The sequence below is a fragment of the Parus major genome, chromosome 2, assembly GCF_001522545.3.
Source record: "Parus major isolate Abel chromosome 2, Parus_major1.1, whole genome shotgun sequence".
In the NCBI taxonomy this organism is placed as follows: Eukaryota; Metazoa; Chordata; class Aves; order Passeriformes; family Paridae; genus Parus; species Parus major.
In genome coordinates, this window is record NC_031769.1 from 40145773 (window position 1) to 40172370 (window position 26598).

Genomic DNA, 26598 nt, shown 5'->3' on the forward strand with positions numbered 1-26598 from the left:
TCACAGATGTTTACAGTTTTCTTCCTGGAATTTTCCATATATGTATTTGATAGGGAGCACTGTCTGTGGCAGATGGGACATCAGTCTGGTTGGGACATTTCTGGTTTGCCCCAACAAGAACTCTCTTCTGTCTGACAGCTGTGTTCATTTTGCTATTCCTTTTTGGCTTCTATAGCGCTGCATACAATGAAAGTGGGACAAAAGCTGCCAAAACTCTTATTATTTTTATAAGCTAGAAAACTAAAGCAAAAGTGTTTCTTATTCTCAAGTCCTAATTGAAGTCCTAATTAGTCTGTGAACCCAAGTGATTTTATGTTTTTTTGCCCTCTCACTACTCATACTTCTATTCGTTCTGTTGCACCAGCTTTATTTAATTTCATCTTAAACTATCTAATACTTTAATCTCTTGATGTCAGGGACTGGATTTGTCTGTGTCTTGGAAAGCTCCCAGAAAAATGAGTCTGGGAACCATCAAGTGCTACTGCAGTGCAAGAAATGGTTTATTAGGCTACGGTCAGGTCAGGGGCTTACTCCTGATCAAGAGAGAATTTCATGTCCCCTTTTATTAAACTTCAATGATGTGTAGCATACTTTAGTCAATAAATAGCATTTTGCTGTTCATGCCCGCTGGAAATAATACATGATGCTGCAAGTATTGATCAAAGAGCTCTACTCTGTTAATCCCTCTGCTTGTAGCAACGTTAAATATTTACGGATTCTCCCTTAGTCCTCTGAAAAGTGTTTCAGCCCTGCAGAACATGCTCACCCTTTCTGCTTTATACATGTTCTACATGTTCCTCTTTTCTTTTTTTCAAGAACACATGCATGACATAGCATTAAAAAATGCTTGCACCAGTTTTAAAGCTTTTTTGCATAAGCATGTTGTGAATGTATACATTGATTGGAATGGTGTACTAATTCTGAATTATAAAAGGAGAATGCCTCAGAGGGAAATTTTATCACTGCCTCATCCCCAAGTGACTGAGTTACATTAAGAACTATGATAGGCTAACACTGTGCAGCACATTGTTGTATTGTGAGATGACAGATAACAAAGACATTCGTATCAGGTTTATTTATCCAAATTATCTGAAAATTATCAGAGTACTAAAAAAAATGAGTTATTTCTCTGCTAAGTGCTCACTTATTTTATCTGTATTCTCATCAAAAAGTCTCAGAGTTTTGTAGCAGAAAATACAATGAGTCATGTAGGCTTCCTGTCTCCTGTACTTGCTCATTGACCTCATGTAATCATTTATCCTCAATTTTTTATACTAATATATCAAAGACTGACTTGATATTGTCAGCCATGCAATGGAATACACGCCAGGAAACCTTCCTTCCAGTGGTGAGGTGACAAATGAAAAAGAAAATAAAAATGGATTTTGCAATTTAAAATATCGTGTGCTTCAGGAGGAGTGCATAGCAAGCTATAATGTGATATGATTCATTTTTATATATGAAGGGAAGGATTTTACACAAAAGCTTTATAGGAATTGTACAGGATATTTAAGGTAACATGAAGCCTATTCTACATAATGGTGCTTGCTTTATCTGTCACAAGCCAGAAGAAAAGTTTAAATACTTGTGTTTGCCCTCTTATCTTTCAGTAAGATGTCACATTATGCCTCATCCCATTACATATTTAATCATCCTTTGGACCTGGTTATGTGTTTGGAGGGGAAGGTTGGCAAAGAGAATAAAACAAAATGCTCTCACTAAATTGGTGAAGATCTTGTTCATACAATGTAGAGAAATTGTATTTTAGATATCCTCAAAGCTGGTGCAAAAGAAGTCAGTGCTTTATGTTGAAAATTTTACATGACTTTGAAGGATATTCTCTTCTTCTAGGTGATCAATGGTGAGAGGATTTTAATGGTTTGAGCTTCTGTGATGCTCATTAAAGATAAAACATCCAGTGTTTCAGCTCCTTAAAATGTTCAGTCTTGAATGCCAAAATGGGTGCTAGAAGGGACAGGATGCTTTTAAAAAGCTAATCTTCTTTTAAGTGGTTTTGCAGGTGAAACTATGAAAATCTGTCTGTTACTGATGGGAGATTCACTGGCTGGTGGTGGCACCACAGAGTGGGAAAGAATGACTACACCTGCCCCTTGCATTCATTGTGCCACAGGAAACAAAGTTGTTCATATTTAGGACCAGCACAGGGATGCTATCTTCTTTCTTCTCTCAGATCTTCTCAACAGATTAAGACATCTGGTTTCTGTCATCAGTATTCAAAGTAATGTTTTCCAAATACCTGTTATTTTAGCTTAATCCCATTCCTGTATATGAAGAAAACATCCCCATTGTCCCAGTAAAGATACAGTGAGATGATATTTTGGAGTGCTTGATACCTTTTTTTTAATGAAAAGCATCCTGCTCAGATGAGTTGACTTCACTTTCCAAAAGACTCCTGCTTTTCCTTGCAATATATGTGTCTCTGAAGCCTAGGGAAGAAACAGAGGCCAGATCTCCTGCTTTCTATACCTGGCTCTTAATTTTGAGACCAGAACATATGTTTGTAATCCTCCTAATCACTACTGACTGGCCCTCAAAACAGAGTATAGATCTTGGGATTAGTGAGAAATTATTTTAGTGTAAATGGTTGGGCTCTATGTTTTTGGAGCATTTCTGCTGAAAATATAATTCATTCATTTCTATTGGTGTGTTTTCATTTGTGGCAGACAGGTATATCTGTACACATGATATATTGTTTTGTATTACATTTTTGAGGTGATTTTTTATTATCTGTATGTAAATAAATTGTGCTGCCAAAGTCAGGAACTGAACAAAGTTTGCATAGCAGTTATAACCAGAGGTATCCTCAGGTGAATCCTTAAGTGTTCAAGGGCAGGTTGGACGAGGCTTTGAGCTGCCTGATCTACTGAAAGGTGTCCCTGGCCATGGCAGGGGAGTTGGATCTGGATGATCTTTAAGGTCTCTTCCAACCCAGGCCATTCTATGGTTCTATGATTGTGTCCTTATGACTAATGACTCCTTGCTGTCCCTGTAGGGTGGGAATTTATGTGAGATAGAATCACCTTCCGTATCCTCCATGAGTGCTCATGGGCATGAATCAGCTGTGGTGGGCATCCCTAGGTGAGGAAAGCTGTCTCTGCTCTGAGTACAATGATGCATTTTTCTGTACAAAGGATTTGAGGCTTGAAATTTTTCTTGAAATATCTCCTAATACTCCAGAATTTGACACAAGGAAAGGCTCCCTCCCATGCTGTGCTAGGGGTTCCAGGTTTCCACTTTTCACACATTTTATGGTCAAATGAAGTACTGACTGCTGTGTTACTAACCTGGATGGGATTGAAATATAGCACAAGCCAATGCATTTATTTTCACTGATTGTTTGGTATTTGTTCTAAGTTTCAGCAGTTTGTCAGTAACATGTGATAGCTCTTGGAATTTAGTGGACTGCTGGAACAGTTGCAGACTGGTTTCACTATGACAAAACTCAGCTAGTAACAGAGGAAGCCCTGTAGTAGATGGCAGCTTGTGTACCTCTTCATGCACAGAAAAGGCAATGATTCCTTATTCTGGAAGGAGAAGATTTCTTTATTAAAAAAATGAAAAAAAAGTTCTTAAAAAGGTAAGGAGTATGCTAAATCATAAAATTAGAGGGAAAAATAGAGCTGAGGGGATATACGCTGCAGTGGAATGGACTAACAATTTATGGAAACATGCTGCAAAGATTAAAATACAAGGGCTTTTTTTTTTTTTTTTACTTAGGGAGTACTTGTACTATCAGAACTGTGTGATGAAGAGCTTTAACTTTTGTAGGTAGATGTTTAGCAGGGTGTGTTTGCTGAAATATCTGTCCTTCACAGCCGAAAGCTCTTTTGTGCCTTGTAAGCCCAAGTGGCCTGACAGAGGTAGTTTTGTGTCAATGCTGAGTGATTGCATGCTTTCTGGGTCATTCATGTTAACATTTTGATTATAGTGATGAGTTACAAGGGATGAGCTGCAGAGACTGTGTTGTTGCATCGGAATGTACTAACCCAGATGAAGAAAAAAGACATTTCTCTAACTGCAAAGCTTTGAGACAAAGTGAATCACATAAACAGATGATGGTTAAAGCAAACACTCTGCTCTGTGTTCTGGTGGTGTTGTTGGCTGTTGCCTTAAATATCTTGGTGTCCTTCAGAGTTTGCCCTGTTTTACAGCAGCTGTGATCCCTGGAAGTCTGTATGAAATACTAGGATGGGCTCAGTGACGGTAAGGTATGAATCATCATGAGAGCTCAGGTTTTCCCATAATTCTGTCTTGTGTTGGGAAAATATACTTGATCCTGGAACGCACAGAAATGGAAATTGTGAGGAAGAGAGAGGGGCATAATCCTGCATTGGATGAAAACACTTTGCATTATAACCAACTCTGTTCTGCCACTTAACTACCACCAGGAGACAAAAGACAAGAGTAAGTGCTCTGCTGTTAAGCCTAAGTGTTATATCTTGATTCTTTTCTGCCCAAAGCCCTTCAGGCTAAGTGTACAGCTATACATTAGGCTCGAGAATCTGACTTGATTTGGAATTTTTGCATCTCTGTGCATCTATACGCTGACTTTGTGTTTATATTGGATGTCATCGTTACTTCTCTTTGTTGGTCAGCCTACAGACCTGCATGACCTGCCTCTAAATAAAATTAATTCAGTGTTCCTTTAAAACAATGACAGGCCTATCTTCAGCTTTCAGTGAATTGTATAAAACTTGAAATAAATCTGCTACCAGTCACAAAGGGCAAATTCACCTTCTGTGAACTTGATTTTAAAGACTTATCTACCTCAGGGATCTCTATTGCTCATTCCCTGCCCCTTCTATGCAAAGGAGTTTCATTGATCTCAACAGGATTTCTGTGCACTAGGCACTGTCAGGATATACAGAGACCTGTGGTGCAGGTAAAAGATGCACAATATTGGTTGGAAAGAAAATATGTGTCAGAGCATTGCCCACCCAGAACATGTAGTTAGTTTTTCACATGGAGAGCGACACTGAGCTGAATTTGTATGCAGTGTAATTTGTGTTTCACACCATTTTCAAGCTTCATTCATCTAATACCTCTGTGAATGCTCCAGGTGCCCCTCTGATGCCTTCAGGTGGAGGCTCCCTGTTTAAACATTTGATAAAATGGTTATCTCTGTGTATGAAACATGCATGTATATAGTACAGTCTGAAATTTTGCGTGGAAGAGGAAAGGGGAATTCTCTGTGTGTTTTGATAGTTATGAGAAGTATTTCTTTGGGGCAGGATTATATTCTGAAGGTAGTATCAGGTACTGCATTGACCCACAAGTTACTGTGTAGTCTTGCATTGTCCCATTAGTGCTTTGTGGAATCTTGGAAGATTAGCTTTGCCACAGAACAAGTAGATTATGTATCCCATAGGAAATAAGAAAGCATTAAAAAAAAATAGGGCTGTCTAGTTTGCAAACTGGAAAAGAATAAATGGCTCTCTGTTATTATTTCAGCCAAATATGTCCTCTCATACTGTGCAAGGCCTCAAGTGTTTTGATCTGATTATTTTATCTCTGCAGGACAAATTTAGGGGAGAAAACATTCTCCTTCCATTGTCCTTGTCCATGCACCAAAAATTTAATAAAGCAAGGTTAGAGGAGTTGTTAAAAATCTTTCCTTGTTTTAGTGTTAGTCCCTCACTCTTCTCTCATATAGGCTTTAGCTCTCATTAAGTTCTTTTTTTTTTTTTAATTTAAATTGTTTTTATCTCATGTTGCCAACAAATCAATCAGAGGAGCCATCCCTATGAATACAGAACATCCATGGAGGCCAACATTGATTTCTCCTCAGCTGCTTCTTATTAAAGTTCCCCTGGTGTGAGGAAGATGCTAAATAGAAGCTAATAGACATTACATCTCACATACATTTTCACATTCTGAAAAATACAGTTTGGGGTTTTTGTTTGTTTTCTTTTTTTTTAATTGAGAATTTAGCTTTTCTTTCTTGAGAAAGCTAAAAAAATATTTTCCCAGTTATTTATTTTTTTTTTCCTTCCCCCCAGAGCTGGAGAGTAGAAACTTGCTCAGGTATTGGGAGTTATTCACCCTGATCAACAGAGTGTGATTGCCTTGGAATAATCACTTTTGTGGTAGAAATGTTTATATTTCCCACTGTGTTAATTGGAGTTAGTAGCAAAGCCTACAAGGTAGGAATTTCTCAGCTACCAAGAAGTCTCTTGCTAGCCAGTCTGATTAGTAAAGAAAGTGGAAGACAGCCAAGTTATCTTAATAGACTTTTTAGCTTTTCCAGAAAAAAATAAAATTACAGAAACAAAAATAGATCACTTAGAAACCTGTCACTTTTTCTTACTGACACCAGCCTGTTGTGCATAAATTTGTGAACTGACACATGACACATTCACTGTCATGTGAATGACATTGAAAGGCAGCTGCATGAACATAAGAAAAGCCAGGATAACCCTGGCATTCCCTTGTTGATGGAGAAAGTGGACTACTCCTCTAATGTCATTGTGAACAAGTTTCCCAAATCAAACCTCAAAAAACCCAGCTTAACCCTTTCCCAAAGCAGTACTCCTTGGTGTGGGTGCACTGCATGTGGTGATGGATGCTGGGTATTGTAAGGGTTAAGCATCTCCTTCCACTCTCACACTTTCCCCTTGCCTCCTCTGACAGCTGGAGGCCAGAGACCCCCTACACAACAGAAGAGTCCCAATGGGCACAGCCATCTCTCCTAGTTCAGATTCTGTGAAAATAGGAAAAACAAACCTCTGTCCTTCATGGAACAGAGCTGTTGGCTCACAGCCTTTGTCCACCACAGCTGGAATGCTCACTGCAGCTTCCCCTCCAGCATCTTCTTTAATTCAAAGGAGAGTCAGAGTAGGCTTGTGAATGTGAAAACAGAATCACAGAAACACAGAATGGGTCAGGTTGGAAGGGACCACAGAGGGGTCACCTGCTCCAACCACCCTGCTCAAGCAGGGCCATCCTGGACCACATAGCACAGGATTTTGTCCAGAGAGTTCTTGAGATTCTCCAGTGAGGGAGGCTCCACAACCTCTCTGGGCAGCCTATTCCAGTGCTTGGTTATCTGCACAGTGAAGTTCTTCCTCCCATTCCAGCAGAGTTTCCTGTGCATCACCTGGCTGTTGCCTCTTGCCCAGTTGCTGGGCACCACCAAGAACAGTCTGGCTCCATTGTCACCCCCCTTTAGATACTGGCAGACATTGATGAGGTCCCCTCTCAGGCATCTCTTCTGGAGGCTGAACAGGCCCAGCTCCCTCAGCCTTTCCTTGTGAGAGAGATGCTCCTTTCCCTTAATCATCTTTGTTACCCACACTGGACTTGCTCCAGGAGCTCCATGTCTCTCTTGTGCTGAGGAGCCCAGAGCTGGACACAAGTTCATATGCTACCTGAAAGAGGTCTCTTCACTTTTTTTTCTCTCTCAGTTCTTATGCTGAAGATAATTAGTTGTGTTGGTTAAACATCAGAATCAAGCCTGCTGGGTCTAAAAATCTATTTGGAAGTTATAAGAGGGATTTTTTTTATTTTTTAATCCCACCTTAATGCTATTAAGTGGCTACTTCTCTAAACAGACTTTCTATAGGCTGTTGGCTTCTTTTAATCCCTTTATATGGTGTTTTACCATGATTAAGAGAACATAAGCATTCTTCAGAAGTCTACAACTTTGGAATTTAAATTTAAATTACTTCTAAGTGAAACAAATCAAACTTGCATTTCAGACCTACCAAAAGATACATTAATATATATTAACTGGAAAGTTCTTGGTGGAATAAATTGAGAGATTCAGCAGTACTCCTTTCAGCAGTGTCATATTCAGAGACATTTAAATTCATTTTGATTTTAAATTGAGTTTATTTCTGAATTCCAGGCCAGACCAGCATTTCTCAGCATACTTAATGAAAGCATCTGCTATGCTGGACTGGTGTGATATGCAAGTAAGTGAATGGCTAAGAGAAGTAAGGGACTGAAGACAATAACTGAGCCCAGGGTTTGGATCAAATACAAGTGTCTTCTGTAGGTAGAGAAAATGAGGTGATGGTAATTTCTGTCATTATTTTTGTCTTTCACGTATCCGTATGGTGAGGGCACTTTTCACAGACAAGGCAAAAAGAGAGAGAGAGAGACTGGAGTCTTAAATTCTTCATAATTTGGTTCCCTTTTTTGTTTTACACAACAAAGAAGGCTGAAAGGAAATTCTTCTCCCTGACCTCTCATTCACATTTGTGCATCACTGTGTCAGAAATAAGACCTGTTAAGATAAAGGATAAATTAATCTAACGATAACATAACACAAACAAAGAAGATAATGTCCTTGTGCATAAACAGCTTCAGTTGATACTAAAGAGAGCTGATGCAAATACGGACTCTCACCAACACATATGCACACTTACATTTAATGTATAAGATCAAGGTTCATTTTCCTTTTAGCTTTGGAGGAGGAATTCTGTTTACAGCAGGGTAATGACATAATACTGCAGCAAAAGTTACCCTTTGCATTGATATGAATCAATGACTTCAACTTTTACCATGTCATCAACAAGCAGCCAAGATATTTTGCTTTTTTTAATCAAAATCACTAACTTCCATATGTAAAGTACTATTGCCTACTTTCTTAGCTGATTTTATTATTTAACAGTCTTTTTTTTTTTTAATCCTTTCTGCATATTTTTACCATGATCAGTGTATTAAGTGTATTGTTATTTTTTATTGCTAGTCAGATTATGAAAGATCAAATTTCACTCTATTTTGGTAAGCACTTCTATGAGTAGGAATTTTAATCTTCAGGCTCAAGAGCCTGAATTTACCCACTAGAAGCTGGATGTAAAAGCTTGCATCATCTTGCTACATCGCTTGATCTCCTCTTACAGTTAACAGAAGGAAATAGACATTTTCAATTCGTGTTTCATCTTGTTCTGAAATTGGCTGGATGTCCCAAGTCCCAAGTCTGCTTTTTTTTGTTTATTGATTATACAGGAGACTCAGGAGGAACAGCTCATATGTAGAGATCTGTAATGCCCCTGTGTGTTTTAAGAAGAAACAATGCCCTCAAAAAAGGAAAATTTCAATAACATGAGGGAATCCTGCTTAGAAACCATAGGGCTGACGTAAAAGTGTTTATTTGTGGTGTGGTTCTACCATTTGCTCTGTGTATGCTCAGTTCCTTGTGCTCTTTGGTGAGAGGACATGTAGCCTAGGCAGGGTTTTTATGGAGACAGTGTGCATAAAAACTTCAAAGGAAACGTGGCATTACTAGGGTAGAAATATAACAGTTGTCCCTAGTAAAACCTGCTGAGTTTGTTTTGTTCAGGCAGGCTGCAGCAGAAGGAGATAGCCACCATCTCTGTCATGCTAGGTGATGCTTTGGGAAATCATCCTGACAAGCCACCCACATGAATTCTACTTCATAGAAAATGAGCTCTGATTGTACTGACAGTAAGTATTGGGCTGGAGGTTTAAGTGTGTTTCTCTTCAGCAGAGCAAGGGGAAGAGCAGTGTAGGTTTTTCCAGGTCTCTTAAGAGATTTGTAAAGGTCTTAACCTGTCAGCAAGAGAGAAAAATAACTTGTTCAGAGTTAGAGCTAAATACTGAATGCAGTAAAACATAAAAAATTACGTGAACTGTGGATGGCACTGCACAATCTTTTATTATGGACTTGGATGTAATGACTCTCACTTACAGTTCATTTTGGCAGAGAAATGAGACTCCCCCATCTCCTCCCCCAGAAAGCCAGTTTGCAGATCAGCACACTGAGCATGGTCTGGTATCACAAGTTATAATAAAACATGTGATAACACAGCATTCTTGGCTTGAAGTCGGTAGTTTATCTGTAATAAATTTTCTTTATTTTGTGCTGTGAACACAAAAACCCTGGACTGAGCTGTAATGTGCCACTATGGTGCTAGTGATTGATTCACCAGATGCTGTAGTCTAGGTAGTGCCAGTTACCAGTGTCAAATCAGTATGTACTGGGTTACCCCTCTTACAGAAGGTGAAGTAAAGGAATATTCAGGGTTAGTATAACGTATGCAAGCTTTCATCATTTAAGTAGAGAACCAAAATAGTGTTTAGCAACTTGGCTTAAAATGGAAAGGACAATAGCAGATCTCAGCTTCATTTTTAAACAGAATTTTTAATACTAACATTGAATGTATAGGCTTCAAAGAGTTTTGGATCTAGCTTCATTGTTCTTCTGCAGTTCTTAGACGCATGCTGCAAGTAGAAATAAACACCTACATAGACTTTTTTGTGTTAATATCTTTGCAAACATAGAAGTCATGCTGTAGTGTGGTAAGATGTGTCAATTTAAAGGAGTTAAAAAAAAAAGACTGAGAAGTGTTTATATGGAATATATGTTATTTTCAATTCATTTATGTGCAAAGGTGCTATTCAAAGGCTCTATGCATTTCTCATTATATTGTCTCCCTAACTTAGAGTGTACTCTGTGTGGCATGGATATTATATTGGTATTTTTCAAGGCAGTTTGCACACACTGCTGCCACCACTTTTAGTGATAATTGAATAATCACCTACTGAGTCTTTTCTTGCTTCTGTGAGTCTTTCTATACAGAGCTGAAACAAGTTGTAGTTGACTACTGAATCATTCTGAATTTTGGTATAAATGTGTATATTTAAGTATGTGCAATGGATGTGTGTTCTGACTTTGCTTTTGTTTTCTGCAGAAGAAGTAGCAAACAGTTCTCTGTTCAACTTTAAAATTAGAATTTGTCCCAAACTGCCAAAGGAATGGAAAAAACACTGTGTAAAATGTTTCATAACTTTTTTTTCTAAACTTTTTTCATTTAATATGGTCAGTTAAAGCATAGATTCAGTGTTTTCATATCCAAAAGCTGTACAGCACAATATATTGCAGATACATAAAAGTGAAGTAATTTGATGAAAAAAAAAAATGGGAACAAGTAAAAGAACTATCTTGGGTGAAAGTGGGAAGAGAAAGAATTCACAAAGTGTCAACAACAATTCTGAACTCCATCTACTTTGATCTAATTTTAATTTTTTCACTCAAATCAGAAGCTGAATGCAAAGTTAAATATCTCTAGACAAGGGCACAAGTTGCAAAACTCAGGGTGAGTTTCCGGCCTCTAAAAGAAGTGATGATTTTTTTTTTTCCCTTTAAAATTGAGAAGGAAACTTTTTAAGTTGAAATAACAAAGAGAACTTAGAACAAGGACAGAAAATTTGAAAACAAACAGAAAACTTGGAATCAGACAAAAGTATTTTATTTTATTCCAAAGTATTTGTTTTTCTGTCCAAAGGGATGTGATTTTGTAGCACTTCTTTCTTGATTGAAAATCACAAAAATTTATTTCCTTGAAATCAAAAATGAAACCTCATATATTTCAATGGTTCTTAATGTAAGTTTGAACTAACTTTCATTTGGGTTTTAACACCTTTTCCTTAGTCCATCTTTCCTGTAAAATGTGCATTGTTTTTCTTTTTCTTTTAGTTTGTGTTGTATATGTCTAGAATGTAGAATGTCCCTATCATGGTTCTTCTCCTGGTGATCCTTTCTAAAAACTGTTTGAGATGTGTCTATCTACTAACAAAACACCGATGAGTTACATGACTTTTCATAAAGAATGCCAAATATTGTCTTATGTGTCCTCTGTTTCTATTTTTGTCCTTCAGCAGTAAACACTTTGTTTGTTCCTTGTAGGGAAGCTAATACCATAAACTACATTGTGTTTCAGTAATTCAAGCCCATAATAATGGTGAGGGTGATGACAGGATGTTCAGCCCACTATGCCATAGATTTATGGGAATAAAATGGTCAGTTTAGGCCTTTAGGGTGGTTTTCTTTTTTTCCTTGTTTTTCCTTTGCATTATTCTGTGAGTGTAATTGAGGTTATTGAAACATGAGGAAATTTTTTTGTCAAGTTTTTTTTTTTACTTTTAACTCATTGAGTGTTGTAATACTCAAGTCAACCAATTAGGTAGTCTAGAAGTATAATGGAAAATATAGTGTCACCAAATATGGAGTCAGGGCAATAGAGAAAACTGGACTGGTAAGGAATTTGGTCAGAAGAATACACAGTGAAAAATGATATGAAATGCAGTAGAGCAAGGTTGTAAGGTATTGTTAATTTGCCACGTGAAAGAGTATTGAAGAGCCCAGAATCTTCAAATACTTGACTCAGGAGAAATGCAGGAGGGAGTCAGAAGAGACCATTGAGATGAATATCTCAATTTTTAGTTTTGTGCTTTGAGTTTTGTAAAATATATGCATTTTCATGGTATGCCAAAAATGGGAAGTTTTATTGTATCTAGATCTACATTTATGTTCTGGCTATGTCTAAAATGAGGTATGCATATGTCAGAGAGCATGTACTTTGGAAATTAGACCAGTACTGGCAAATATCCTAAACTGTATTCATGATTCCTTGCTTATTCTCAGTCCTGTGTTTGTATCCTTACTAAACAAGTAGGAAAAACATTAAAATGACAATAATTGGAGGTGAGGAACAGTGGAACTGTTGTACAAGTTACCTTTCACACACCTTACTTTATAAATACAAATTGTAAATGAAATAGCAAATGACATGATGTAAATTCATCCCTCTATCAGCAATTTTTGCCAAGCAGTGAAAATATAGTCAGAATGGTGCTTGGTGGATTTGCATAATTGCACATCTGAAAGACTTAAGTGGTAATAACCATTGTTAAATTACTTAGTAATATAATTTTTTCCAATTCAAACTTAAGTTTCAACAACTACGAATTGATGGGAATTAACTTGACATGATTATTAAAAACAAACACAACCCATTGTCAATTTGATCTTAAAACTTAAATTTTTTGATTTTTTTTCCTTTTTTAATTTTTCTGGCTTCATGCTTGTCACCCTTACCTTATGGAGCTTCTGGGGCCAATGTTCTCATGTTCATGTTGATCATCAGGAAAGCCACGTTAACTCTTATGAGGAGATCTGATGAGATCCAGCTTTCAGGAAACCATTTTTAGCCATATGTTTTGCTGGGATTGGAAATGAAGATTGCATTGTAGTGATATTGCAGCAAGATTGTTATTGGCAGATTGAATATACCCCTGGGATTCTCTCATGTGGACCGAGTGGGAACACTTTACGTTGTGATAGTCCTGTACCTCTGAACATATATTTTATTTGGGATGCTTCCTTAGTTTTGAAGGAACTGGGGAGAATGTAGGAAAAAATAAAAAAGTAGGTTTGAAGGAGGGAGCCATGAATGAGATCACTATGCCTGAATCATATGTCAGACACCTGGCACAGTAAATTGAAGCACCCTCCCTTGGAGTGGACCCTATGTCATTTTAGTCCTTTTGTTTAATACAATAATGCAAGAAAGGCAAATATTGAGAATGTTGCTACTGGTGGATCATTGAGATCCAACAGTTGTGGAATTCCATTCATATAAATGCAGTCCATTTCAAATGCTAGAGTTCAGATAGGTCAGAAGCCATAGCAATTGCATTATGTATGGAGAGGACTCCAAATAAATCTCCTGCATGTCGTATGCTAGCAAAAAACAGCAGGTGTTGCATTTGGGAAAGAGAGGACCAAGAAGCAGAAGATTAATAATAGAAAAAAGTAGCTGGATAAATTTTAAGATGTTTGAAAGGCACATTTGCAGCAGGATTTTCTTTCTCAAAACTTTTTCATTCAAAATCTGAGCTTTTCTTTCTGACAAGAATTTTCAGTTTCTGAGTACAGCTTGCATGTATTCTGTAGAATGGTCCATACAGACAGTAGAGGAGAACTGTAGCCATCCCAGCATGTGGAAAAAAAATGGTTTTTGAAATCTGGATTCCATCAGAACCTCAGAACCACATATGCAGGAGCTGTCTGAGTGCACCATGAATGCATGCAGAGGAGAAATCAATCCATACCCTCTTACCGCCATTTATTATTTTAAGAAGATGAGTGGCTAAAGCAGAAGATGGCAAAAGTTTTAAAGCTGTGTTGTGTGCTCTGCATGATTCTAGTTAATTATTCCAATCACATAGCCTAGGTTATGTATTTATGAACTATCCCAGCAGACACAGCAACTGAGTTAAACCTATTAACAGTGAATCTTGCAAGAATCCCTACAGCTTCCCATCGCTCAGTATCAGGCATTAAGATTGAATATAGGCATCAACATGGAAGATTACAGTCTCTGTAGAACCGACCCCAGAGGATGGAGACAGGCAAGTCATCATCAGGCACAGAATTCCTCTGCTCAGAATAATTGCCTATTTGCTCTGCATTCGAGCTCTATTCCTTGAGCTTAGATCTCCTGCACATCTAGTTAGAACTTGAAGAATTAATATCAGGTTTCTTGTCACCTCACTTATTACTTTTGTCAGTGGATTTCAAGGAGGAGAGTCAAAAACATGACTTTTAGAGGCTATTTCTTAAGGACTTCTGTTTTTTCTTTTTTGTTTAAATAGAAACCTGTCTGTTAGCATGTCAGGTTATTTCCTTTGGCTACACTGGAAAGGACATCTGAATAAATTGCGATTTTACAATACAGGTATTGTTGCTTAGAGATCATTATTGTGTTACCCTTTCTAACCACAGCCACACCTTTGGAAAAAAAAAAAAAAAAAGTCTTTAGAATGGAAAAAATAGGTTAAATGGCAGATCGGATATGTTCTCTTTAGACTTCTCTTTCAGGAGCCTTCTTCTATTCTGAGTCTTGCAGCATGGGAGCAATCTTTTGAATAGTATAGCAATACAAAAATGCATTTCACTTGTTTAATGCAGTGCTAGGAAATCTCGGTAGGTCTTTGTACAGAATGATGATATACAGATGGTATGTTGAGAATCTTCACTGGAAAAAAAAGTTCTGTCTCCCTCCTAGTCACAGAGGATGCCAGCAAAGGACTTAAAAGGCTATTGTCCCTTAAACTTTTACGTAGTTTTCTTTAGAAAGATGACCTGCATTTTCATGCATTTATGAATGGAGTGGTGGGTGGACCTGCAGTGCCGTATGACCAATAATCGCAAGGTCCCGCTGACTTCCACAGATTTATATTGGCTGAGGAAAACTAAAAAAAGCAGTGTAATGCTTCATACAGATCAAATTTGAGTAAATTAGTGCAGTCCCAGAGATACACTCAGAACAATTGCTACTACAGCCTGCTTTGTTCCAAAGACTGTAAATGCTGTTATAGCAAATAATTTACTGGACTTTGTCAATTACTGCCACTGCAGTTAGTGAGTATACTGGAATTCTTACTATTTCTTTTCCCTTAACACTGAGATTTTTTCATTATTTTGTGCACACTCATATGTACCCCTGGTGTTTTAGTTGTTATTTCTTCTTCTGTGTTATAAAAGTGTAAAATATATATAATTTCCATTTCTTAGTGCTTATCTCTGTGATCTCCCTGATCAATAATTAGCTAATATATCCTTGCAATACAGTAACAATGCCAGCTAAAAGCTTGACAGGAAAACATCTGTTCTTATGCTGAACTCTCTTGTTTTGTCCTCACTTAACTGTTTTCATGTAGCAGATTTTTTTTTTAAGATTAACATACACAAAATTGTTATTAATTTCCATCATAAATTTGGAACTTTCTTGGAGAGAATGCATGTGAAGGAGTTCAACATGACAAAGAAAAGTTAAAAATATGGGTTGATTTTGCTTCTCTGCTATCATTGATCGTGGCTTTGTCATTATTTTAAAATAACATTCTGTATAATATTAAAGTGAGTAAGCTCCAGATCATGAAAAAAATCTTCTGGAAAACAGATTTTATATTGGAATTGGAAATAAAATGAAAAATAATGAGAAAGGAAATTAGGTTAAAAGGCCAGAAAACCCATTAGAAACTGTATGTTTACGTATTATCTAGCAAATCAAATGTCAGGGGAGGACATTTGTGAAATAATTATCAATCATTTGAAACAAAAAGGAAGCAAACAACAGAAGCCTTCATTTTTATATTTCAGACAGTAAATCCAGGTCGCTAAATCCATCAATAAAGCAATTATATATGGCATTATTCTCATTTTAAAAGACAGTTGCACTGTCAGAAGGTTTTCTGGAAAACTTCCCCACCCAAACATCATTTCCTGTTCAGAGGTAACAACTTCATTGTTGCTGAAGTTTTGTTTCACACTTGAAGAAGAGACCACTGAAATGGTGCCCACCAGAGTTTGCAGCACTCTTTTATGGAAGCTGAGCAATGTTGAGAGTAAATGTGGAGTGAGACCTGGGGACAGATGTAAGCCTTGCCAACAGGAAACTTAGCTTTGAATAAAGAGTATTACATCAAGGCAGTAAATTCAAGGAAGAAAATGTTCTGTTTTCCCTTTAAGTTTCTCTTGTGATTTGGTTTTCTGCATGCTGGTCTGTAAGACCCAATGTCTTGAATTTTGTCTTTACTTACGCCTTACACTGTCTGACATTGGGACAATGTAGGAAAATCCCAGAGGTTTGTGAAGGTAGGTAAATTTGGGATAATCAACTTGCTGTTCTTGAAATCAGGCTTCAAAACTTCTTGAGTATAAACAGGGCAAGTCTAATTACAGAAAATTTTATTAAGTACAGACTTACTTCTGTCTGTCTTTGCAATAGCATCATCTTTGACTTCACATGAAGGTGACAGGGACATGAGCACAACCTCTTAGGTGACATTGCCCTCTAGGGATATAGATAGGAGTGTAAGTCTGGAATAACTAAATATTACAGTGAATAAACAGGTTTGTTTGAAGCTTTAGATAACTGCACGTTGACTGCTCTGATGTTTTGTATTTGATAACTTTCTACCTGATAATATAGATATGTATATGCACATATGTTATGCACAAAAGCAAATAGAGAAATGTGTGTGTCCATAGTTGCATCCAGTCCTTATTATCATTACAAGCTCAATTTGAATGAGTACTGCAGATCAGGCTGCCTTCTGATAAAGCACTTCAGTGAGCCTATGGCATTGCAGACTTGGATCAGTGAAAGATTTTTCCTGACATAGGCTGAAGTGGGAAATGAGGCTGAGAAAATGGTGCAGCTAGGCAGAACTGTTTGAGAAGGGTTAATTTGTGAATAAATACTGCACAGCAACTCAGGAGATCTGTAGTCAGTGACTGTGTGAGGACTTCCATTATCCCCATGCTGCATCTCATCCCTTTGTGAAACAAAGGAAATACTTCACTGCCTACTGGGAGAATGAAATCATTAGTGCTTGTAAGGTGTTTGCAAACAAAGTCAGTGATAAGCACTGTAAAAACCCCCACCTTATTTAGCATGCAAAAAGTGGCAGCAGAAGTTACCTTGTAGGAGCATGGTATGACACAGCTTGAGAACTATGTAGGCATGCTTGTACCCTAATCCTGCAGCACTAGATCATAATGTAAATATGAATAGTTCCATTTGTATGAGGAGGCTTTCTGCAAGGGTATTACAAAGCAGGAATAAGAGATACAGGACTAAATCTGGAATAATTCTGTGTTCATTTTAGATGCTATGTAAACACAGTAAAAACTGACAATAAAAGTAAGCTCATTTGGTCTAAGTTGACCATTTCAAATAAATACATTTTTCTTCTGGTACTATAAAGCAAGTCTTCCTGGAGCAAACATGCAATGTTATTCTGGTTTGATGCCCTTAAAGCAAAAGCTTTTGCCTAACTGTGCTTTCATCTTTGCTTATCCAATAGCAAAAGCTGTCTTTTGCAAGCAGGCTGTGCTGAGGCCTGGGTCACCGTGATTTCATCTCATGTCACATATGCTTGTATTTCAATCCAAGTAATATATTCAGTCCAGGCTAGTTAAAAACCCCATGCACATACCATGAGGCCAAGCAGTAAGTTTCCAGGAAATCTCATACGACTCTGTCCCTCTGAATGCACAGTTTGATAGATCCACATTAATCATATGGCACATGCCCCAGTAGTCCAGTTCTTAGGGCACCTCACACAAAGGAGGAGACAAATCTTATATTTTTCATCTGCTCCACCAACAAGTCCATGCTGGCTTTTTCAATACAGCTTCCTCCACCCTTGCCACACAGTCTAAGAGTCCCTGGTTATCAGTATGAGAAACTTCTCCTTCTCAATTTGGAGCTGAGTTTTAGGGCCTGAGACTTTGTTCTCCCCACCAGTAACAACCCAAGAAGCAGCACTGCACTGCACAGAAGAAACAAATGTGGCTTAATGGCAGCTCTTTTAGGATCACTCCTTTTAGGATCACTCCTTTTAGGATCAACAATCAAAAGGAATCCCAATGCTGAATAAAATCTAGGGTTCCATTTTATCTCTCCTCAACACTTAAGGGTATAAAAGCACTTTATACCATGGTTTATTGTTACAGCTGAATCACATGAAGCAGTACAGTATTATACTGTTGTGTTAATTCAGTAGCATTAATACTGATATCAGTCTGTTATGGTTCATTAGCTGGAAATTTTATTTGTGTGCAGATCCTAGCTGAAGTATTTGGAGAGCATTTAATCATTTGGGTAATAGTCACATTTTCATTACTCAGTCTTTACCTCACCCTTCATTTAAAACTCCTTGTTCCTCTTCTCACCATACTCAGGACTGGGATTTTTCTTCTGGTTCTGTATCAGAAAGCATTCTCAAAAACGTTTTTTCCCTCTCACTTCAGTTTGCTTGTCTCTCACCAGGTTGCAAGGTTCAGTACTAACCTGCCTTTTCATGACAGGAGAAAGCCATGAGGTCTCTGCTAGGCCTGCCACATTCCTTGAAGTAGAAAAGTTGTTGCCCTTTAATTTTTACTCTACCGTGTTGTCTTCAAGTTTTATTAGCAACCTGTTCTAGACTTTGTTTTCTGTCTCCAGGGAAATACTACATTGTGAGCAATAAAGCTGGTAAAAAGGAAAAAAGAGAGCAAAAAAAAAAAAAAGAAAATAAAAGAAAAAATAAAGGAAACTGAGAGCCAGATTAGCATCTCTCTTAACAGTAGAGTGAAAAATATGCTCATGTTTGCAATGAACTCTTCTTAAGCTGGTGGAAATTACAACCCAGAGGTCATACACTTAGTCACTGGCAGCAGAATGTTGTCACTCCCTGCTGGCTGATTCATGAAATAATTTGCTGTGAAGAAAATTGCTGCTTCACATCAGCTGGAAATGGTTTTTGCCAGACCAGACTTTGATACTGCTGTTGATTTACAATCATGCTTTGAATAGAGTTGCACACAGACTCATCGTGCCAGCATGGCTGCATCCACATGCCTGTAAACCAAAGGGTGATCCAAATAAAATGGGGACAAAACATTAAAAATTATGTGTTATATTGTAAGCAACTATTACTATTTCTCATAATGTAATTTATCTGGAAGAGAGGTCCTTGCTTTTTTATCATTCACTTAGTCATCTCTAATTTTATCTTCTGTGGTATGTAAGTGTTGGCTCATCTGTAGAGTTTTGAATTGACTTTGATAACAGAGCCTTGGTATTTTTGTGTAGAGGAGACTCAAAAGTCTCCCCCAGTTTCTTGAGTGATTTGATGCCAAACAGTTGCCCTAGGACCATCCACAGCCTTAGTGGGCTCCTCACAATGCAAAAGAACAGGTCTTCCTTTTCTGTTTTCAGATAAAACTACATTTTTTTATTAACTTCTGTCATTCTGTTTACTATAGGCAGTGACATTTAAGCAGCCTTTTCTGCTAGAATTTTCTTTTTGCTGCAGTCTCTGTGAAGTGTTTGTGAAGGCCCCTGTTGTCATCCAGAAATGCAGGATATGAGTTGCATTTGCTTTTTTGTAAAGCTAGAACATTTTCAAGGGCAAATCAGAAACTTTGCTTTCCCTTCTTTTTCCTATTTTCCCATTCATTCTGTTAAAGTGATTTTCTTTGTATATTTCTATACCTTTCTTTCCTTTTCACGTATTCTTGGTTGTGCTTGGCTCTCTCATGTTCTGATTGTTCCAGTATTTTTAACTGAAGGAGCAGAGGGCTGATTTTTCACTTTGCCAATCTTAGCATTGAAATCCTACTCTTTTTGTAATTTTTTGGGTGCATGGCAAAGTAGGATCTAGTAGGACCTTTCATAAAATCTCTGAGCAATGTATTACAACATTAAAGATTAGTCTATCCCTCAGTCTCTAATATGTAAGTTTGCTTCCTTGTCTACCCTCAGCTGAGAGCTCTGCAGTTGAAAATTTCAGAAGGGTTTAGTGTTATCTGTTTAATATTCTAGGATATTGTCTCAGATGATAATAAAAGATTTTTAAGCTGCGAGGGATAGGATTTTCCTTATGTCATAGCACATTAGATTTAGTGTTGGTATCATCAACACATTTTGAAAAGACCTAAGAAGTATGAGTAAGATCTTCAATTGTCTTGGGAAAAGATTATAATTCCACTTTTTTGTCTTTCCCTTGGATAAAGTGTCATCATAAATAGGTGACTTAGTGGAAAATTCCCGGTGAATGAACTGTGCAGTTCTCTGTCATGGAAACCACAGGTATAGCTGTGCCTTGAAGGCAGAGGCTTACTTCAAGCTGGTGCAAAGCCTCTATGTCCTGACAGGAGCTCCAGGTGGCCATGTGCTACAGGGCCTTTCTGCCTTCTTGCCCTTCAAGGAAACAGGACTTACTGAGCATTCTTTTTCCAAGCTCTTATCTTCCTTTTCTAGCACATAAGTGCCTGAGCCACATCTGCTCCCTACCTGCAGGTTCTTGGTGAGGAGGGCAGTATCCATTCAGCACAGTTACTACCCAAAAAAGTCTGGCTCTCAGGCTCAGGGCTCGGAAGAGGAGCAGCCAGTGCATCAGTGCAGCTGCAAGGCATGCTGATGTGTCCCATGGGTGCTATACAGTTCACAGTCTTTGTTCTGAGCTGCTGCTTGCCCCTTCTGGGGAGAAAAAGGTAAGGGGTATCAGCCTCCTTACTTTTGTGTTGTTTCCAAAGTATTCCCTTCCTCTCTTTGGGCCCGTTCACTGAAGAAGATGGTGAGGGCACAGAGTGAGGTTTTGTGGTACACAAATTGTTGTGTCCAAGACGTTTAGCGTGACTTGGTTATTTTCTACCACAGCAAAATGAACTCCTGCCTTTAAGAATCAGTCAGTCACTATTTTTTAAATGCTTTCTGCTTTGGAATCTCTTGCCAGCCCTGGTTTTGTCACAGTCCGGGTCAAATTCACTTTTTAAAGTTATTCCTGCACTGAAGTGAGAAAGCTGGTAATGCTGTCTGTTAGCTCTTTCAGTGAATGCAGAAGAATAGAATGAAAGAAGGGCAGTAAATTAAAAAAAAAATTCCCTTTAGATTTTCCTTCTTTCTCAGACTAATGGTAAAATGATATGGCTGAGCTATGTTTTACATTATCAGTGGTTGGAGTTTTTGCTGCTGCACCCAGCAGTTGTTATTAGAATGTGTATTAATTAGAACTGATTTAAATCAAAGGATTTTCACTAGGCAGTCTGAAAAAAGAGGTCTGAATATTTCTGAATATTTTAAAACTTTTTAACAGAGTGATAGCTGGTTAAAAATTAGCTTTATTTTTACATTTACACCGGAATATTTCATGCATCCACAATAATCAGTGCTTTTAGAAATAGATTGTTTCAACTCAGATATCAAGAAGGTCATTTTGACAACACACAGGGTACCTTTACCCAAACCAAATATTTTTTGATTGTATATATGTTCTACTACTACTCTTTAACAGGCTGTAAGTAGAGCTGCAAATAGTGTTAGCATTATATATATATATATATATATATCCTTTTTTTCTGTTTTGTTTTTTTTTATTACAGTGGCCATTCACAAAGACACAAAAAATGTCTTTCCCTAAGTGGGAAAAAGAAAAAAGTATTATTAGAACATATACATGTGAATTAAATAAGCTAATGATCATAATTGCAGCTTTTATTTCCTCATGCAGTATAACTCTGGGTTGCAAAAGCCTTTCTGGACATTAATAGTATACATGTGTTGAAGTGTAAGCAGGGAATCCCAAAATTCAATTTCAATTATGAAAAAATAAATGTGTATGTACAGCAATTATCATTATGCTAGTGGAAAGAAATCATTGCATTGACATGAGACATTTGTCCTGGTTTCCTTGTTTATATTGAAAACATATTTGGAGAGGTTTTTTTGTCTCTCTAGTCTTAATTCAAGCAGTGTAATACTGGAATATGGGATGGTAATATTCTGGTTTATCTAAATAAATACAAAGTAAAAACTAGTACAGAACATAATAAAAGTAAATTTAAAATAAATAGATTCTGTACTAGATATTAGAGTAATGCTTAAACAGCTTCATGAAATAACCTTTTATGAACAGAACCAGAATTAATTATTTGTACAGCATAAATTCTAATAATTTTATCTCTGGACTGCCAGTGCAAGTAAGTTTTTCTCAGTGGGAATAGCAAAGTCTATGTGATCAATAATATTTGTTTCTGAGAACAGTAAAAATAGATTTTATAGCAGAAACATAGAGCTATTGTTTTGTGAAGCAGCTTTGGATAAAAGCTTTGCATTTGTTCTTTTCTCCTGAGACTACTAAAGAGAACACTGAAAAAGTAAAAGGGGTGACCACAGAAGCAAGTAGGGTCACCCATTACCAGGGATTCATTTTATTGCCATTAGAGAGGAACTAGAAAGCATCTCACACTATTTGTACCTGATTTTCCATTATAAATTACGGTACATGAGATCATTTAAAAATCGCTCAGCCTTTCAGATGAAGCCAACTCTGTTGCTGTTCCTTAATAATTGAACAGTAAGAAATACAAGATCTCCATTTTCAACTAAAGTAACTTATGAGATGGGAGAGGAGAAAAAGGTATATGAAGTACAATCTTCCTAAAAGCTCACAGGGTAGTCTCAGAGGGGGATTTAAGGAGTGGGTTTGGATTCACATTTACAGACTCAGGTTTCCTCAGTGAGTTTCTCCCTGCAGATTGGAGCCCTGGGAGACCCCACACTGCTGGTATATCAACCACAGCCGATTCAGGAGCACCAGTATGGAGTACAGGCATGAAATTCAGAGTGCTACTGCTTTAAAAATGTGGTACAACTCTCCTCTAGTTCACTGCCTCAGTGTATGAATCTTCAGCTTTAATGCTTCTCTGGAATAATGAGCAACACAGTGAGACAGCAGAACCTCACTGTGTAACTTTTTTTCCCCCTGAAAACTGGTTCTGATGACAGGGTAGCCATTGTCTTCAGTCTCTTTGCATGTTGCCGATGTGTAGGGATTGCAGTTTTAGTTTAAAGACCAAATAAAACACAAAAACAAAGTCTGTAAGATATATTCCAGTGTAACTACTGTCATATTTACTTCCAGTTCAAGTCATAGGCTAGGAGCCAGCCTCTTGATGGTATTGAAAGTGTTCTCATCAACTTCATTGGAACATGGGACCTTGGGTTGGACATTGTTTGCCAGATCTCTATTAGTTCCTTGTCACACTCAGCAGAGGTGTGTGTCTGTGTGGCAAATCGTGCATGGTATAGAAATTTACAATGAAAGACACAAAAACATTTTAAAATTATTTTTTAATATGAGAATATATTTTAGGTTAGGCATTTTTTTTCATTTTATTTGGAGGAATCAGCTCCTGCACATCATGTATTCCAATGAGCATCTGATGCAGTAAGTCAATAGCATAAAAGTGGTACAAGCAACCCTTCTGCTGTTTGGGCTTTTTTTTTTCCTTTTAACTATATAAGTCAGAATGCCAGACAATAATTAGTATTTAAAAAATCTATACAAAACCAGTAAAAACATAAATTTTGTTGTTTTGTTTGGTTTGTTTTGAAAATATTCACAGTTGTCAGCTCTTGTCAATGGGAAGAAGCTCTTGATAGGAGACCATTGTATTATCATAAATCTTTATTCTACTGTTTATTTGCATAGTTTTCAGAAGAGCTACATAAACTCTTTTTTCTTCAGTGTCTTGCTTAGTTACTCTGGCAAGACAGAAAAACAGGCAAGTTAGGGAACATAAGTTCCACACAAAAATTCTTCAGACAGAGGAAAGTTACTGGGTTTTTTAAGCATTTAACTTTTAACAGTGAGGACTGAGCAAGTCAGCGGCTTTCCTTATTTAACATAAATTAACAGTTCAATAATTATTTATTATCTATCTTACAGATAATAAATTACTTGTGCTTCTGTTTAAAACATGATACCATCTCACTTCTTTTGTACATGGCTTTTCCAATAAGGCACAAATCCAAGGGAGTCTATCAAAGCGTTTTTTGGAGGAGATATTAACCCAGCTGAATTCCATGTTTTGCAATTCGAATTGGCACATTAAAAGAATGTGCCCTAAATTTCAGTTTGTAACAGATTCTATTTGAAAGTCATAGAAAAAGACCCACTGGATTTAAGCATAGGTGTGTATGAGATGGTTTCTGCAAACTGATGCACATGTTTAGCTGGTTTGGTTGCACAGTCATTCAGTAAGAGGATCTATTCTTTTGCTGGAAAGGCTCTTGGAGACATTTTAAAACTGCAAAATAAATTGCTCCTTCCACTTCCTTTTCATCCAGTGGTTAAAGGTTGTGAAGAGCTGTCACAGCACTGGGTACAAAGGATGAACTACAGCTGGAATTTTTCAGCATCATGCTGGGGACCTCCAATAGGGCAGAACTTTGCTGTATCATCAAGTTTGAGGGAGCCACTTTCTCTGGCAGAACTCTTGGGCCTGAGTCTGCTCTTGCTTATGTTTACTTAAATTTAAATTTGGGTTCAGTAGAGAAGCTTTGGGTTCAGTGAGAATGTCTAATTTCTGTGAACTCTGATTCAGGCCATTTGTTTAAAATAAAGGCACAATCCAATGTTAAAGTGCAGCGTGTTTTATAATCATTTAATAGTTAATAAAACTAAGTAATAAAATTCCAAATTCTATTCTGTATTTGCTCGCCATGCATTCATTCTCTCCAAAAGAGACCAGCACTAGAGTTGTTTGAAAAATAGAGTTTGGTAAAATAAAAATAGACCATCATATTAAAACATTTCAGCATGATTTTAATACTGTATCTGTTTTGCTATTTTGATTCATTTAACTTTCCATAACATATTGTAGCATCTGTTTCTATAACCTTTACAACAGTTCCTCTTTATCAGCAGATTGGAATGGAGCACTTCAATAGGCCTGAATCAGGCACTCCCAGGCCACCATCCTACTGAAAACATATAAAGGAAAATAGTTTAAAAAAAAACAAAACAAAAACCAAACCAAAACAAAAAGCCAGACTGTAAAATGAATGTTGCAGTTTCTTATAGGAAGGTGACTCCAGTTTCTGGTCTGCTCTAACAAATATTTATGGACATTCCCACAACAATATGATTAAGCAGAAGTTTTCCATGTAGTAGCTTGAGTGTTTAGATTGATTGCCACAAGATCTGCTCTACCCTTCCAAGTTGCCATGCTGTTTCTCCAACATACACACACACGGTTACCTGTTCCACCTGCTCTAAGTAATTTCTGTTTCACAGGATAGAAGTCCTAGCTTTGTGCTTGACACATAATTTCTCTCTGAGATTTATTTTTCTTTTCTAACATGTTCTGTCTCTTCAGAAATAATTATTATACAAAAAAATTGAAAGGATTGCTTCCAATTTCTTAAGACAAAGAGGTGAACAATAGATAAATACCTAAGCTGTGATACAATTTATCTAAAGTAAATCACTTTCTTTTTCTTGTTTACCCAAACAGATGCTTGCTCTATATTTTTTCACTTTGGTGTCTGTCTCTATTAGCTGTTCCCCAATTTCTATAATTATATTGTTAAAGTGTTGTGTTATAGAAACTAAAATGCAATGGTAACTCATTGTTTTGCTTCCATAATCATCTGTACAAATCCAATTAATATCATGTAGCTAAATTTAACTAAAATACTGGATAAATCTACCAAGATGGTGAAGGGCCTTGAGGGAAAGCCAAGTGAGGAGTGCCTGAGGTCACTTGGTCTGTTCAGCCTGGAGAAAACAAGATTGAGGGGAGACCTCATCACAGTCCACAACTTCCCTGTGAAGGAACGTGGAGGGGCAGACACTGAGCTCTCTTCTGTGGTGACCAGTGACAGGACCCAAGGGAATGGCCTGAAACTCAGTCAGAGGAGGTCTCAGGCTGGGTGTTAGGAAAAGATTTTTCACCTCAAGGTGAAAAACCACCAAGGGTGGTTGGGCACTGGAACAGGCTGCCCAGGGAAGTAATCACATCACCAAGCCTGACAGAGCTCAAGAAGCATTTAAGCAACACTTGCAGGTTTATGGTGGGAACATTGAGGTTCTCCTGTGCAGGACCTGGAGTTGGACTTTGATGATCCAAGTGTGTCCCTTCCAAATCAGGATATTCTATGATTCTATGAAATTTGCTGTATAAGGCTTGACCTCTGTTAAAAACTAACTCTTGTAAACATTAGAGTCTCTCTTCTGGCATCACATCCTGTATCATGGGCTTCTGGGACAAAATCTATTACTCTGTCCTCTAACAACTCCATGCAGGATAGGATGAAGTGGTTATTTGTCATATAATTTATGGGTTCCTTACTCAGCTAACACTTTGTCCTTACAAGTCCTTTTCTGTCACGTACCATCTTTTATAATTCTTCATCTTCCTTTCCCAAGAGCAGAATAGCTATGGTTTTGTTTTATAATCTTCCTTGGAGTTCAAGTTTTGTTTATTTA

At 37.4% G+C, this 26598-nt stretch overlaps 1 protein-coding gene across 3 annotated transcripts in view; it reads left to right on the forward strand.

Moving 5' to 3' along the window:
* RBMS3 (RNA binding motif single stranded interacting protein 3) overlaps positions 1 to 26598 on the forward strand; it is a 446028-nt gene that overhangs the window by 322735 nt on the left and 96695 nt on the right. The window lies entirely within an intron of this gene.